Below are 13,512 nucleotides of genomic sequence, written 5' to 3' on the forward strand. Positions count from 1 at the left end.
CTGTTTCCAGCAGGTTCTCACCCTCTCTGAGCAGTTAGCTTTGCCCCAGTTCTAACCCCATGAGCAAGACTGTGACAGTGGGTGAGCCGAGCCGGTGAGCCCCCACGCTGGCAACCCCCACCTCATTTGTCGGTGCTGCCACCCACTCCCCACCTTCTTACTCGAGCATCTCCATTGTTGTTATTTCTGGACTCTGCTGGGAGAGAACAGCGGGAACTCGCTGCTGCAGGCTTGAAGTGTGCCGTGGCCACCCTACTCAGAACCACAGCGTGTTTTAAAAAGGATGCATTTGAACAGCCGCTAGTACACACACATCAGGCTCTTCAGGGAGGCTTCGGGTCGCTGCTGCAGACTGACGCTTTGGTCTAGCCTGATTTGCTGACCCACTAGTTGGAGCCTGAAGTCCAATGTGTTCCATGGAACATTGTTCGGTGTGTCTCAAAAAAACAGGGGCTGGGGGGTATATGGTCAGGGAACGCACAGTTAGACTTGATGTTTCTTTACTGGGGGACTTCTCAGAACTATTAATACTATTATTAACTAATAAACTTAAACTATTAAGTTTGTCCAGAAAATAAACGATGATTAAATATGATTTGTTGAATGAGTAAATATAACATGAATTTCCAAGAAGAGATACGGTTGACAGCGTCTTCCCTCCTCGGGACTCTGCCACTGCAGGGCGCCTCCCAGGAGAGGCATGGGGACATCCTGCTGTAGGTATGGCAGGCAGGAGGATGAGAGGGGACAGTTATTTGCTGGCACCTCCCTAAGGAAACAGATGAAGAGTGGGAGGAGGGCTGCCCCTTGTGCATAAAGTGGCCATCCAGTTGGTGAGCTTGGGCACTTGTTTCCTGAGCATCTGTGCACTTTGTCTGGCTCTCAGGAAATGTGCAGACAACGCGCTGGGTGCTTGAAGAGACAACAGTGAACTAAACATGGTCCCTGGCATGAAATAACTAAGGAATTTCAATGAAACTGGCCTCAAGGAATAATCCTTGCAATACAAAGCAGTAGATAAGGGTGTGCCAAGGATCATGATGCCAACAGTAAGTTGGACAGTTGAAAATTTTAAGAGAGAAATTGGATCTGCCTAGGGTTATCACAGAGGCACGTGGGAGGAAGTGGGGTGAGAGACGGATGTCAAAGAATGGGATGGATATGGATTGGAGGACAATGGGCTGTAAGTGTTCCTAGGGAAGGGAATCTTTGTTTTTTCCACTAATGTATCCTAAGCATTTAGATAGTCCCTGGCCATAATAGGTGCAATAAACATTTGTGAATGAATGTTAGCGTGGAGGAGGGAAGAAGAGCATTACAGAAGTCAAGAGTTGAGCAGCAGCTCTGGGGTGAGAATGTATTTACTCTCTGTTGGTAAGTACTAGGGGTGTAGTGGGGGTGAGGGTGGCCCTGGGAAATCACTGGCACGAGATCCAGACAAGTGTACAGAATCCAAGAAGCTCGGCCCACGGGTAAAAGTCAGAAGTCAACGCCGGCAGGGTGTTGGAGGTACGGCAGGCACATGATTGACAAGGCTAATTCATGTGAGAGTTTCATAGCCACGTGCCTCCTCTCTGAGCAGCAGGGGCTGGTCCCAGCGGGTCGTCCTCCATCAGTCTTACAGACGGAGGTCTCTGTGATGACAGCCTAACAGCAGCCAGGCTAGTGACAAATGGAGAGGACAAGCCTAATCCAAGTGCCTCATGTTCAATTTCCCAATCTTAATTCACTACCTCATCGGTCTTGCTTCCCTGCTAAATCGCTGCCTCTGAGATACCTAACTCACCTTCCAAAAGTTCAGAAACCACAACTGAGGAAGGGATGTACCAGAAGAGGCCTTTCTTTCCCTTTAGTGAGACTATTCAACATTTAAACCATTTCACGGTGGTGCATCAACTTCAATGGAAAACCGTGTGTCTTGGTGGTGTGCAGTACGGCTGTAAATCGGAGCTCCTTCGATGGAAGCATGAAATAACCTCAGTATTGGGGAGAGTGGAGATCGTAATAGCATGGTTGACTTTGGGAGATAATCCAGCCCGCTGCTTCATGGGTCTTTTCCTTTTGGAGTGTTCCCTTCAGCTGTTTAAACTTGACTTGTTATTTAGGGGCATTTTCCAGCCCTCTCTCCTGCCCCCTCCCCCCACCTCTATCCCACATTTCCCCTCAGCAACAAGGAAACTGGGAATCATCTGACTTGAAATCAAGGTGGAGCCCAGTAGAGCGGGTAATTAAGAATGTGGGGGTTTTTTTTGAGGCACTTCGGGAGTTTTTAGAAATCAGAAATGTCCTTTTCGTTCGAATAAGAGTTACTGGCTTGTGAGGGCAGTGACTGGGACGTCACTCTTTGTGTCCTTGGAAGCGGAGGGGCTCTGAGGAGCGCCCTCAGTGGTGGGCCTCGGGCGCGTCACGGCAGCCCACAGAGACCCTCTGCGCCAATGGCTGTGGCCCCCGTAGACGCTCTGGTGTCAGGGTGACAGGGTTGACCTGCCTCCTAGGAAAACCTCTGCCCCTGGGCGTCCCCAGCCTGCTGCGCGCCAGCCCCTTCAACCCCAGAGCTCTGCGGCTAACAGCCCTGCGGTTTTTTGTTTAGAACAGACCGAAAAGAAATAGACCCATGAACCACCACAACAGCCACCTCCCACAAAGAGAACAATGTTTGCGAGCTGCAGCAGAGGGGAAGAATGAGAGGGAAATAACCACTTTGGCAAATCCTTCCTATGAATTTTAATGATCTGTGTGTTTTTAAATACACTTTGAAATCAGGAAGGTGGAAACTTTGAGGAGACTGAGAGACTCTTACTTTTTCCTTCCCTAAGCCTTGAAAATAGTTTGGGGGCTCCCAATGATAGTTTTTTTTCCTCTAAGAACTTAGAGCACCAGTGTTTGGTTGGTTTCCTTCCATTACCGACTCCCCCCGCTGCTTCCACCCACACCCACATCCCACCCCTCATCTTTATTTTTCTTCTCAAAACTTCAGGTCTCAGGAGTAGGAAATAAACCCCAAGGATCAAGGTCATGTTTTTTGTAGTTATGTGTTTTTTGCCTGTAGATCAGATGTCCAAAAACTCACCTGGAACCCCTGGAATACTTGCCTCACAAGGAAAGGACAACTTCCAGGGCAAGGCCACCTGTGGACTTGTTTGCTGAATGTGTCTTTCAAGATCAAAGGAACAAATGAGCAAGCCAAACCTTCTCTGTCTTCTTTGGAGAATTAGGGACTCTAATGGCAGAAAAGGCTCAAACTGCCTCCTCTAAATCCTGTCTCTCCCTGTCTTCAAGTCCCATCGTGCCCTCGGCATGCTATCTCAGACTCATGTTCTAGATTTTTCTGCCCCACCATTTTTCATCTTGTGCTTCTCCTGCATGCACCCTGATTCCCTCCCTGTTTACCCGGATTGCCTTAATGAATCGCCCAGAGGAAGAGCAGCGCAGGGACTGAACTGTTTGTCTCCGGCCCATCCCTGACAGCAAGCCCTCCCCAACGCCCACTCATTAATCACAGCCAGGGCGCCCCCATGCCCCACGCTGCCACATCTGAGGCCCCCTGGCGCTCCTCCAGCACTTCTACCGTGTTATCAGCCCCTGCTCCTACTCCTGCGTGGCTGATGCTCTCTCAGTGGCCACACTGCCCTCTAGCCCTCTTAGTGTTCTTTGTTTTTTTGGAACCTCAGCCTTCAACCTTTAAGCCTCCTTTCCAGAAGCTAAAATTGGGAGAGGACTTTTGATTTTTTCCTGAGGGATTGTGGAGATGGTAATTTAAGTTCTAATAAAGATAAAAAGCAATTTCCTGCCCACCGCTGGCTGCTCTCTCTTGTCCTCTTCCTCCCGCCCTGCCGTCCCAGTCGCTGAAAAATGCAGCTCAACCAAATATGACCCTGGGGAATAGCGGACATGGAAAAGCTGTGCAGTCTGAGCTGAAGGCAATTAGTTGTCCCTGAGCAGTCTCCGAGCAAGCAGAGAGGCGTCCCTGAGGCACCTGGACATCACCGTGATTTAGTTGTGTGCTGGTTGGTTTACTGACAGCGTGCTGTGTGTCCTGGGGCCCCGGGGGACTGGCTGGCAAAGACGGAGGACACCGCTTGCTCAGCTGCGCTGTAGCTTTGCAGTGACCCAGTAGTCAGTGAATAAAGAAGAGGAGACATGGCGCGTGGCGGGCTGTAACTTTGAATATGTCTCTAACCATGAGCTGTTGCTCAGGTTTGAAAACGGGAAATTGACTCTACATGCTTGATTTTTTTTTTCAAGGAAGTATTGGAGATTGAACCTGGCACCTCATACATGCAAAACAGCTCAGTCACTGAACTACACCCGCTCCACATTTTTTTGTGTTTTTTTGTACTTTTTTTTTCTTTTTTCTTAGAGAAGTTGTAGGTTTACAGAAAACTGCCTACTTGATTTTGTTTGGTATGTCTTTATGGTAAACACTTTCTTCCTTAAGTTTTCTATTTCCTGAAATACGATACTCAGATGTCCACATCTGATACATCTTCTTATAGATAAATATAAAAAGAATTCCATGGCCAAATAACATTTAAAATCTCTGGGTTAAGACTTACTTGGTTTTCAACATTGCAGGACTTCTCAGAGCCCTTTTTTAAAAATGAAATTTTAAAAAAAATTTTTCCTCGTCTTCTTTTTTTAAAGATACATAGATCACACAAAATGTTACATTAAAAATACAAAGTTCCCATATATCCCACTCCCCACTCCCCCAACCCCCACTCCTCCCACATCAGCAACCTCTTTCATCAGTGTGGCACATTCATTACATTTGATGAATACATTTTGGAGCACTGCTACGCCACATGGATTATAGTTTATATTGTAATTTATTTACATTCTCCCCCAGTCCATTCAGTGAATTACGGCAGGATATTTAATGTCCTGCATCTGTCCCTACAATATCATTCAGGACAACTCCAAGTCCTGAAAGTGCCCCTGTATCACACCTCTTCCCTCTCCCTGCTCTCAGCAACTCCCGTGGTCTCCGCATCAGTGATACAATTTCTTCCATTGCTAGGGTCACAATAGTTCTAGAATACCAGTGAGTCCACTCCAATCCATATTATATTCCTCCATCCTGAGGACCCTGGGATGGTGATGTCCACTCCACCTCTAAATCGAGAGGGGGCTTAGATCCCACATGGCTGATGGATGGGATTCCTCAGAGCCTTTTGTAGGAATGATGACTCTACTTAAGAAGAGTATATAATACACAGCAATTCTCAAATTTATCTGATAAAGGAAACACTTTTCAGGGAGGTAGCTCTCAGAACTGTTGTTGGTAGAATGTGTCTTGGCGCTCTATACTTGTTCCTCCAGAACAAAGTGACAGCAGATCTGTCAAATGAGATGACTTAATGCCTTGTATTCATTTCTTGGTTACATGATGACTTTTGAAGAAATTGACCCATTTTGACCATGTTTGATAAAAGACTTAGGGTACCTGACATTAGATTTTTGGCTCAGGTAGCTTAGACTAAGATGAAGGACAGTTAAACGTTTTGCAGGGGGCCTTATCATCTGCCGTGTTAACGATGAGGGAACTGAGGCCTAGCAAGATGGAGCAGTTTCCCATGGTCACACTCTGGTCAGTCCATGTAGGGTGGAGTCTGCTGGCGGCTAGCCTGGTGCTGGCCCCCCACCTCCCACCCCGGCCCCCACTTTTCCATGAGGATTTCCTCTGAGCCTGGGGACCTGGCTCATGGCTTGTCCCCCATTCTGTTCTTGATCCCTCTTTCTTCAAAGGATTTATCTTGGTTTCCCATGCCACTGGTATTTAACCATTTCACTCTGTCCACATTTGAGTGGAGGGAGACTCCATGTCAAATAGTCTTTGCTAACAGTTTTGAAGGCAGGCAGAGGGATACATTGGGAATACCCTGACTCCTTCCTTTTGGAACACCATCTTTCTGATTAGCCTTTCTCTGCACACGTGAGGTCAGCTCTTCCAAGGTGGTTGCCACCTCCTGAGACCTGGCTCCAGCCAACAGCTAGGGGACGGTGGTGCCAATGGCATGGAGGTCCGCAGGACCTGGGGAAGGTCTCCTCAGAGGTGGGGTGGGCAAGGCCGAGTATCAGAAGGTCCAGCAACAGCAGGCTGTGGTTCAGACCAAAAATTGCCATCGGGGTCTCCAACGGCTGGTGGAACTCAGTGAAGGGCAGCTTGCAACACACTCCAGCCCCCAGTTACAAGGGCCAGGGCAGTATTCCAGATGCTAAATGGTAACTTGCAAGAGATAGATGAGATAGTGAGCCTGATCGGGACTGAGGGCCAACTGAGTCTCAGGGTACAATCCGTGTTGAAGCAGCTCTTCAATCTTTCCTGCCTAACATCACAGTTGCACCAGAGACTGCATACTGTTGGTGCTGAGCAGGGCTGGAGAAATCATGTGGGCTCTGATACAGGGAGAAGAGAAAGGCAGAAGCTGAGAACCAGTAGTACCCTGTACTTGCCCACTGATAACTCTATGCCACTTGTAATCCTTGTCTTTACCTTTACTTTCACAAATTCCCCAATGGATGGGACAGTGTCTGTTTTATTCATCTTTGTGTCGTCCCTGCTGAGCATGGTACCAGGGCATGGTACCTACTTGGTAAATACTTTCTCAGTCAATGAATGAATGAATGAATGAATGAATGGAGTCGGAACAATTCAACGATAGGGGAGACGGAATTAAGTTTGCACCAGAGGCGATGCTCAGGAAGCTGGGGTTCCTGTCGTCACTCTGCCGCGGGCAGATGGTTCTGGTGAGCCCAAGGCTGACCCACTGGTTCTCCCAGGCCCTTGGGCTGTGGCACCTCCGTTTACGCAGGTAGCCTCAACGTGGTGTGAAGCTGAACTAACCTGGTAGAAGCAAATACATTTGGGTCCCAGCGCTTGTAGATCTGTCTCTATTTTGAACAATTGGTCTGGTAGACATTTAGCAGACCCAGTTTCTGCTCAGAGGATAAAAGGGATGCTTTGGAGCTGAATCCTGGTGCCCGTGTCTCAGGCAGTCCGTGACATTTCTAAAGTCATCAAACAAATGCTTTTCAATTACCAGGGGTGATTTGGAAATTCTGAGTTAAGGAAAGGACAGCAGATCAGATGTTTAAAAGTGCATGGCCTCCAAGGTAAAAATAGAGGGGAAAAAATCCATACCCACTTAATTTTGAATAACAGAGCCAGGTTTCCGCCCAAGCTGGTCTCTTGGCTTTTATTTTTAAATCGTTCCTCCTGATACTTAGAAATCCTGTTGTGTTCTGATTCACCAAAGAGTTGGAAGAAGTCAATTAATTTTTAATGCAAAATGCAGAGTTGGGAAGCGCCTGAGTGAGCTTTCGAGAGTGGCAGGGTTCCAAGAGCAGGCCACAGGGTTTATGTGCAGGGGACTTTTATAACATCTTGATTTTGGCTGATGAAAACTTTCAGGCTAAATGCTAATTGCTTTCAAGGGGCCAGATCTGGATTTTGTTGTTGTTGTTGTTTTTCTTGGGCTCAGTCAGTCTCTCCTGACTCCCTGAGTGAAGTCTTTGTAACTCATCTGTCCCGGTCGGTCATTTCACCAAGATATATGTGCTCCGGCAGGCTGACGGGACGCTTCTTTTCCACAAGATGAAAAGCATGTCACTGAAAATATTAGTCAGGCTCAAGAAGAAGCTTTGTGAGTTCTGCATAGTCACAAAGCAAGGGAAAGTAGGTCACATTTGGAGCCTGCTCTGTTCATGTTAAATGTTCAAGAAAAACATTTAAAAAGAGGATGAAGAAGAAAATGTCAGACAATTTGGTTTTATCCTAGCTTCTTAAGCCAAACAGGTCGTGTCAGGAGATCAGGCTCTGGCACTAACCCACACTCTTGGGTCTCCCACAGGTTTAAATAAAGCCTCTGTGAGTCAGACTGGTGATACCTGTGAACCTGAGATGCTAAGGGTCCCCTGTATGTGCTTCAAGAGAACTTCACTTGAGCTGAACGGCAGGCATTTGGATTGGAAGAGAGTGCTTGGGCCTTGTCTGGCGGGGAGTTCATCCTGAGGAGCTGCAGTCTCAGGTAACCCTAGGGCCTTCCCGGTTCTTCCCTGGCTGCTGTTGGCTGGCAGTGGGCGTTGGGAAGAGTAAACCAAACCAGAATATTCTGGAGGCTCTGAATCTGCGCTCCCTCCCCTGCTCTTTATGCTTGTGGGATTTCTTGGACCAGGCCAAATGCCTTGAGAGAGATGCTAGTAGCCAAAGCCATCCCAGACGAGCTTGATATAATCCAAACCCAGCGGCTTGGAGGACACAGCACACTTGCACTCAGAGAGATGATTTATGTGCAAACTTGCAAATCTCAGCGTTAGAAAAAACATCAAGTAGGCCCTGAATGACCAAAGCCCTAGGTCGTGTCTTCTCTTTTCGCTTTCTTTTACCTGTATTTGTCAATTTTATGTTCACCTCACTTTTTTTTTTTTTTTTGCAGGAGTTGTGCTCTTGAAAATTTGCATTTTTTTTTCTTTCAGTAAAGAATAGTGTATAGATGAATCATTAGAAAAGCTCGCCTATTAAGGAGATGCAGTGATGCAGTTTGTAAAGGAAGAAATCCTTTGGTTGTACATTTTAACACAGTTTAATGGAACTGCTTGGAGATGAACTTTGAGTCTAATGTATTTGCTGCTCACAAAATGGGAAGTGCTATGACAATGGATGAAGTCCTGCTACTACAAATTTGACAAAAGAAGAAAGAGAGTGCTATAGAGATTACCTGTGACTGTATTTTAAAAATGCATACAACTCCTCAGACTCTTAGGGGATCCCAGTCTATGTGTGGAGGCTGAAGTATATTTTGGTGTTTATCTGGGCAGTTATCTTCTCATCCCTGAGTTTGTCACTGGCATCATTGGTAACACTGAGTCGGTGCATAGAGTGTATAGGGCACGGATTTTATTACAATTGATTATATCCTGGGTAGATGGAGATGTTTTAGCACTTCCTTGGGCTACCAAATGTAGATTTGCAGGGTGTGGAGAGGCAGATGATGTGGAGGCCAGACAGGTGCTGGCAGACGCCAGGTCCACGAGCAGGGAAGCTAAGTCAACAAGGAGGCATGTGCGAGTAGCGGAGTTGCAAACTATTAGTTGATCATTTCCGCACCAGCAAGAGCAAGAGCTGTGTGGTAGACCAAAAAGGAGTATTTCATGAGGTCAAGGCCAACTGTCTGCAAAACTGAAGGACACTTGAAACAAAAGTGGCTGTAGGTGTAGTAAAAAGACCTGTACCTTTGCTTGTGTGACTTTTGCCTCCCTGGACCTCAGTTTAATGAGTCATTTGCAAATGTTTTGGTTTTTTAGACTGGAACCCTCTCTTAAAACAGCTTTTGATAAGGAAAGCCAATGTGTAAATCAAATAAAGATGAATGTGCTCCATATAGGGCTGGGGGTAGGGGGAGCAGCTTGGGCCCCTGGGTACCTGGCCTCCAGCTACTTGGCCCCTGGCTTAGTTATCAAGGTAGTTCCTTGATATCCCGTGAGCAAATTGGAAGACATTGGGTTGGATCAAATAAAACATCCTTTCCAGCTCAGAAGGTGGGTCAACAAGACTTTGCAATCAGTGTTGCCTTTTCTCCCAAGTGGCTTATGACTTCTAGACAAGTCCGCCTGAGGGTGGCAGCCCTCCTGTATTTAGACGGGTCACATCTGCACAGGGCTCTGCTCCTTTGTCAATCACAGACCAGCCAGAAGTTTCTGCAGTCCAGCAGAGTAACCAGAGACAGGGGCCATTGACTGGAGCTGGACCCTACTAGGGACACACATGTCGTCTACTGTCTGCCTGAGGAGATGACGTGGAGAGGCACGGCTGGGTCTTGAGCTTCACATTCTGTGGGATTAGGAAGGGAAGGTGGCTGAGAAAGCCACATTGCAATAATGCCAACAGTCATCCCACACTCCAAAGACCCTTGTACAGGGAGCATCTTGGAAGGAGGAAAAACCATGTTGGGAGTTTGGTTTACCTTCCTGCAGAAACCATACAGTGGTTCATAAACAAATCAAGTTAGGGTTAGTATCTCCCTATTCCTTCACACAAAACAAACAAAAACCAAGGCCCTCTTATACTTCTTTGATCATAAGAATGTAGGAACTCAAGTTTCATTCTAACTATACAGGGGAAATTGGGAGGGCTTCACTAGGAATTTTATATAGTCTGGTGAAAAAGCCCCAAGTCAGTGTTAGTACCTGGATTGTTGTCCCAGCTCTGCTTCTGATTGTGTGACCTTGGATAGGTCACTTGGTCTTTCTATGCCTGGGTATATGTGTCTGCTAAATTAGGAGAGTACCCAGCTGTGATAAGGACACAGTAAGATAATAGAAGTGAGTGTATTGACAGTGGTCAACTGCAAACTACAGGAGTGGCGAATATGCAGTTGGTGAAAGCTGAGATCCGTATCTGGAGGAATGGAGTTGCTCATTCTACAAGGTCCAGGGACCTGGGCCGAGTCTCCTGAATTCCTAGGGCTCCTCTCTTCTTTGCTCAGTCACAATAACAGCTTTGTGCCCAGAGTAGAGGCCCAGAAGCCAACTTGCCCCAGCTGCTGCCCCTAGTGTGGGCTGAGTTTCGGCTCTGCCTGCCTGGAGCCTGGAGTCAGCTTCCCTGCCCTCATTGCCTGGAGCTCTGGCTGCGCCCACAGGGAGGTAAGTAGTTGGAGATAGCAGCAGCACCCTGTGTGCAGAGTAAAAACCCAGGAAACTAGAGTGGGATGAGATAAAAGAAGAGGGGGGAGAGGAGTGACTCAGAGAGCTCTGGAGGCAAAGACATTGTTCCCTCTCCACTTTGCCAGAAGGTTGGTTATAATACAAAGAATACTTGTTCATTATAGGGAAGAAAAAAAAAACAGATAAAGTAAAAGAAGATAAAAACCACCTGCTAGTTCACCAGCCAAACTTAAAATGGTTGTTTTAGTTATTTTACTTGCTGACCTTTTACACACACACACACACACACACACACACACCATGTGCATATAAATAAATCTTTAAAAAGGATCTTATGTGGGGGTGTGCTGGTAAATATTTAGCAAATGGCTGGCGGGGAGATGTCATTTCAGTTTGTAGCATTGGCCAGTTTCCGTGGTGTAAATACTCTCACTACAGCTGATTTCAAGCTACCAACGTGAAATCACCCAGACCGCAAAATTCCTGGAAATTTAACACTCAGCTCTCAGGAGCCTGCAAGAACCAACTCCAGTGCGGCATTGACTAAATTTTGTTTTCTAATTAGCTTTTTCCACTCACAATATAGTGCAAAAAAACTTTATGACTAAACTTTTTTAAAAAATGTATTGAAGTATATCACTCGTACGTAAACATACATAAACAATAAGTATATATAGTATTAGTTGTGAACTATGCCTAAACTTTTGAAAGTTGACTATCATTACTTTTCAGAATAGTTTTCCTTTGAAAGCTGGGTCATCGCCTGTTCAGCAATTGTAAATATTGCCCTCCAGTTAGGGTTTGCCTGTTTTTTATGTTCTGTATATACTTGTGTGAGTTAGGAGTGGACCTGAACTATTTTATTAGGTGGCAGGAGTAGAAATGCAGTTGAAAAAGGACAGATGACTGTGATCAAACAAAGGAGAGAGTGGTGGCCTGAAACTGATTCTACAGGCCATTCTCTGATTCAGGTTTGACTTAATAGAGGCAATTTTCTCCTTTACAGCTCCTTCTCCTGGGCCCAGCCAGCTCAGTGCTTAGTTGTCACTCATTTCCCCTGGCTTTTCTGATGGAAATTGGCCCCCACTCCTGTCTGTCTATGAGAATGGGGCTGCAACTGTTTGGCCCACGTAAAATCTCTTAATCAGATCCATGTTTTCCTTGTTGAAAGGGAGCCTTGGGAAGTTGGAAGGCAAGTAGGAATGGAGGGCTGCACTCACATAGCCGCCATGTCTGTGTGGAGCCATCTCCTGCCTGGCTCGGGCGCTGCTGCAAGGAGGAAAGCATTAGCCTTCTTGAGTAGGTGGACCAGTAGATCTCTGGTAAGAGTCCATAGGTAGAAAACTTAGTTGATGCCAAATGGCATTTTGTTTGCCCGAAAAGAGGCTGAGCTTTGTGAGCTTCTGATAGCAGACCTGGCTCTTGCAGGTCCAGTGGGCTGAGGCAGCAAGTTTTGGACTAGGCCTTCATAGGTGTGGGGAGCAGGGTGCTGTAAGTGGGGTGGGGTGGGGGCAGGGCATCGCCACAGTGAGCAGGAAAGACTGTCCCTCTACTCGTGTAACTCCTGTGAACAGAGGAAGGCAAGGAACCTAGTCTGGTCGAATTCAGGGACCTGAAGTACAGTGAAGAGGCAAAGGACAGGGGTCAGGGTGAGTAAGGGTCCCTCTCTTGGGTCAGCCCCCAGGCCTCCAATTCCCTGGGTCATCTTTGACTCCTCGCTTTCTCTATTCCCTCCCTCACCAACCTACGTCCAAGAGGTGACCAAGCCTGGCCCAATTCTTCCTTTAAAATAGCCCAGGGAGCCGCCCCTTTCCCTCATCCCTGCTGCCCCTGCCTGGCCCAACCAGTCCATGTTTCACACCCGAGCTATGGGGACCACCTTCTAGTGGGCCGCCTGCCGTCTCTCTCTCCTCGTTCTGTAGCCATCTCATCCCCCTCCCTGCTCGCACACTGTTTTTTAAGTACTCAAGTAATACATATTTATAAGCATTTAGAAAATCAGAAAGGAATAAAGGTTAAAAAAAAAAAATCACCCGTAGCCTCACCTTCCTAAGACGAAAAATGTCATCATTTCAGGGAATATCCTCGAAATAGATTTTTACTTTTTAAAATTGTAAACTTTTACTTGGTAGTGTTTTCAAACTTACAGGACAGTTACAAAGATAATACAGACCCCATACAGAGAACTCCAGCATACCCTATCTCCCCACATATCCAGATCTACCTAATTTTTCCACATTTGCCATATCATTATTTCTATCCATCAACCAATTAGTCCATCCATCTATCTATCCATCTATCCATGGACTGTCTGCCTATTTATCAATCCATTCTGTTCCTTGACCACTTAATACTGCCATACACATTTCTTAAAAACAAGGATACTCACTTATGTAACCCTCTTACATCAAGTTCAAGAAATTTTTAATTTTTGTTATTGTTGGAGAAAAATGGTGCTTACTGGGAAATGGAGACAGATATGACCATAGACAGAGAAAGAATTTATTGAAATGCTCTCCCAACAGAGGGAGTCTGAAGAACAGACTTCAGCCCACTACTGGAAGGGGGGATTTGAATTTATACAGAACTTTCCTAGGTGGGGAAATGATAGTTGGTGAAAGGGGGTTGAGAGTCCCGAGTGAGGTGCAGAGGCCAATAGGAAGCCCTTAGAGGTGAAAATTTTCCCTGACAGTGACTAGAAGATAGTGGGTTAGGGAGTTATGGTTTCTTGGAATGCTGCAGGAACAGATGTTTCTTTGATCTGTAGGGATTTTATCTCCCTCTGATAATGCAGGTAGGAAAGGTTTCCATTTCCCTTTACTCCGGTCTCTACGTGGCTTCTTTGTT

At 46.4% G+C, this 13,512-nt stretch overlaps 1 protein-coding gene across 1 annotated transcript in view; it reads left to right on the forward strand.

Annotated features, from left to right (window-relative positions):
• The window catches only part of PDZD2 (PDZ domain containing 2), a 432,190-nt gene that overhangs the window by 100,807 nt on the left and 317,871 nt on the right, over nucleotides 1–13,512 (forward strand). Inside the window, exon 2 of the mRNA XM_058307486.1 lies at nucleotides 7,854–8,030. The gene's annotated coding sequence lies outside the window, so the exon portion shown is untranslated. The remainder of the gene's footprint in view (nucleotides 1–7,853; nucleotides 8,031–13,512) is intronic.

The sequence above is a fragment of the Dasypus novemcinctus genome, chromosome 2 (genome assembly GCF_030445035.2).
Source record: "Dasypus novemcinctus isolate mDasNov1 chromosome 2, mDasNov1.1.hap2, whole genome shotgun sequence".
Lineage (NCBI taxonomy): Eukaryota > Metazoa > Chordata > Mammalia > Cingulata > Dasypodidae > Dasypus > Dasypus novemcinctus.